The sequence below is a fragment of the Anoplophora glabripennis genome, unplaced genomic scaffold (assembly GCF_000390285.2).
Source record: "Anoplophora glabripennis isolate ALB-LARVAE unplaced genomic scaffold, Agla_2.0 scaffold1643, whole genome shotgun sequence".
NCBI lineage: Eukaryota > Metazoa > Arthropoda > Insecta > Coleoptera > Cerambycidae > Anoplophora > Anoplophora glabripennis.
This window is the reverse complement of record NW_019418936.1, coordinates 34165-37886: the sequence shown is the minus strand read 5'-3', so window position 1 is coordinate 37886 and position 3722 is coordinate 34165. Positions and strand designations below refer to the sequence as shown.

At 31.3% G+C, this 3722-nt stretch overlaps 1 pseudogene; it reads left to right on the top strand.

Moving 5' to 3' along the window:
- Nucleotides 1–1392: 1392 nt before the first annotated feature.
- Nucleotides 1393–3459, top strand: LOC108914627 (annotated as a pseudogene).
- Nucleotides 3460–3722: the final 263 nt, after the last annotated feature.

Below are 3722 nucleotides of genomic sequence, written 5' to 3'. Positions count from 1 at the left end.
TGGTGACCGTGGCGATCGACTAAATTTATTTCTGTTCTATAAAAAGTAAGATTATTTAAAATAATATGTTCTGCTGTTAAATTCTTAGATTATACAAAGTTGTCGGTTTACTTGTTAGACCATTGTCTGCTAACTCGTAGCACCCGTGCTACGATCGTCTTTGTGTTTATACATGTGTCTTAAAGCAGAGATATTGTTTTAAGATATATTTTTAAGATTTCTAGGAGGACTAGTAAGTGTTTTTTTTTAATAGTTTAGTTAGCATCAAGGTGTGTTAGCATTGATAGACATGATATTATATTACAAAGTTACTAACAAACAGTAATGTTAAGGATGGTGTTGGTGTTGACTCTACGTAAATTGAATGCTGAGAAAAATAAATGGCAAGAATAAGTGTAGTTACAGTTTAGATAAGTAGGTGGTGGTGCTAATATTTAAGTTAGTAGTAGTAATAGATATATTGATTTAGATAGGTGTGAAATATGAGTGAATATACTCTGAATTTGTTTAAATTTTTTTAGATTCATTGTTCGTAAGCGCAAGGAATCAAAACTTGAAATTTCTGTGCCTCGTCCATCAACATCAGAAAAAACAATTAGTGTAAATGAAATCACGGAAGCCTTCAAAATAGAGGTACAACAGCAGGGTAATTCTGAGAACTGCGATAACAGTTCAGAATCTGGAAATGAAAATGTATGTATAAAAAAGCGCAAATATAATCAGAAATTCCGCAAGGCAAGGTTTGGTTACAAAAATTTCCTTGGATGAAAAATAGAGATGGTTCACCATTTTGTGAATGGTGCAATGTCCAAATAGTGTGTAATTATACACACATAATGAGACATCAGAATTCAAAACGACATAAAAGAAAAACCACAGGCACATCAGTTAATAAAAAAATTACAGATTTTGTAGATAAAAAAATAATCATGATAGGGCAGTAAGATCTGGGGAACTGAAATTAGTAATGTTCTTGCATGAACATAATTTAACCTTTCTATTAATGGATCACTTGTCAAAATTAATGAAATCAATATGTACTGATTCAGTAATGAAGAAAGAACTTGCATCTGAAAGTGTAAGAGATTTAAGAGAAAAATTATCTGTTTCTAAATTCTATTCATTAATTGTTGACAAGACTACTGATGTCAGCACACAAAAATGTTTAATCATCGTGATTTGTTTTTTTGATGATTCGAAAGTATGTGACAGGTAAGGATTAAGAGTATGTTTGTCTTCTAGATTTATCTGTTAATATCATTGTGTTACAGGTTTCTTGGACTTAAAAAAGTAGAAAATGTTTTATTTGAAATAATTGAAAATCTGTTAGCAACCAAAAAAATCAATCCGCACCACATGATTGGTTTTGGGGCAGACAATGCCAGTGTTATGATGGGTAGGAAGAGTGGCCTAAAAGTTTATCTGAAGGAGAATTTCAACAAAAATTTAATGGTTTTTGGTTGTATATGCCACTCTTTTCACTTGTGTGCTTCTGCTGCCGCATGTAAACTACCTACTTCTGTGGAAGAATTGTCAAGATCCATTTATAGTCACTTCTCTCATAGCAGCAAAAATGTTTCGAGTTTCGTACAGTATCAACAGTTTGCCAATATTAAACCACTAAAAATTTTAAAACCCTCCCAGACAAGGTGGCTTTCTCTACAGGTATTATTTTATACAGGGTGTTTCTAAAATAGGGTTCCAAATTTCTGCTGCGTTTATAATTCATTAAAATAAACCAAAAAGTTCCTATTAACATGTGCCCTAAAACGCACCCTTAGGAAGTTATATGCCCTTAAAAGGGCTCAAACAAAACTGGTTTTTTTCTACTTAAATTTTCCACTCACCACTTTTACTAATTGAACACTGCAAAGCACAATTAACAGTTTATCAATAACTTAAATTGTTAAGCGTTGTGGCAATTTTTGGCCTAATAACTTAAAGAGCAGAGTAATTTTCAAACTCAATTTACTCGAAAACCATTGGAAATATCGATTTGGACAAAGATAATATTTTTTACGTAAACTTGTTAAGATTTTATAAGTCTGTAGAGAAAATTGTAAAAAAATTGAAATAAAAAAAATTACGGGCGGAAAACCCCCTTCACCAACCTAAATGGGACGCATATGATTTGCATTTCGAAAAACGGAGTAGCCCATGTTATTTAACGTAAAAAGTTATGTAAGACCCACAAATTTTTTTCTATTTATTTGCGACCGTTTTGTCAATAACAGAAAAAAACCAGTTTTGTTTGAGCCCTTTTAAGGGCATATAACTTCCTAAGGGTGCGTTTTAGAGCACATGTTAATAGGAACTTTTTGGCTTATGTTAATGAGTTATAAACGCAGCAGAAGTTTGGAACCCTATTTTAGAAACACCCTGTATCTATATTTTGAATTGATTTAAAATTAATGCTGAAATCTTTTAGGCTGTGGTAGACAGAATTCTGCATAACTGGAATGCACTAATATTATACTTCACTAATGCTGTCACAGAAGGCGAATTTCGAAATATGATTAATATTCTGGAAAAACTAAGGAATGTAGTTTTCAAAGCATATTTTCTCTTTTTATCTTACATATTGAAAATTTTAAACGATATGAATTTAGAATTTCAGTCTGAGTCGTTTAAAGGACATGTTTTAATTTCTAGAATTAGTGCTTCATTTAAATTAATTTTGCAAAATTTTATGAAAAAAAATTACTTAGATATCACTCCTCTTCACAAAATCAATATTGGAAATTCTCATAACTATTTGCAACTAGAAGAAGAATTATATTGTGGTGCGCAAGTTGAATTACTTTTTGCTAAAGAGACTATTACACCCAGTGAAATTGAAAAATTTAGGAAAAATATTTTAAAATGTTACATCGAGTTATCGTTACAAATAATGCAGAGAGTGGACTTCGATGATCCCCTCCTGCTCATGTTGAACGAATTTTCACCAGAGAAAGTAGGCAATACGCATTCAATAATGAAAATTGTTAACTATCTACCTGAAGAAACACAAATAAATATAGATGCTGAGTGCTTGAATACAGAGTGGGGATCATTAGCCTATAATAATGATGTTAATGAAAGAAGAAATATTTCTTTTGAAGAATTTTGGGGATTTATTTTTCAATGCAAAATTAATAATGGACCGCAGTATCCTAATTTTACGTTAATTTTACGTTAATTTTACAATGTTTAATGTGCATACCACATTCCTCGGCCACTGCCGAATGTCATTTTTTACAACATAAACTAGTTAAATCTAATATAAGAAGTTCCTTAGATGTAGATACCTGCGAGTCTATATTGGAGGCAAAAAGCCTCTTAGGAAATGCTAATTGTTTTACCTGGGAACCGTGGAAAGCACTTTTGAATAATAAGTTTGTTTCTTTGTCATAATTTTTTTATCAGAGTTCGGAGTGTGATTGGAAACCAATTTAAATCAAAATAGAGTATGACAAAGAAACAAACCTATATACTGACTACTAGTTAACTTAAATTTGTATTTATTTGTGAATAAATTAAACAATAATAAAGAAATATGTAATTTTCTTTCTGTTACAATTAGTTTAAAAAAAAATCGACTTCAGCACGTCGCTTCGCGCGCTTTTTTAAATATAGTTTTCGCGCACTTTTTTAAATTACTACCCTTTTCCATGAATCTACTACTATTTTATGATTGGATCTACTACTCATGAGAAATTTCAAATGGCAGCCCTGCCGCCAAC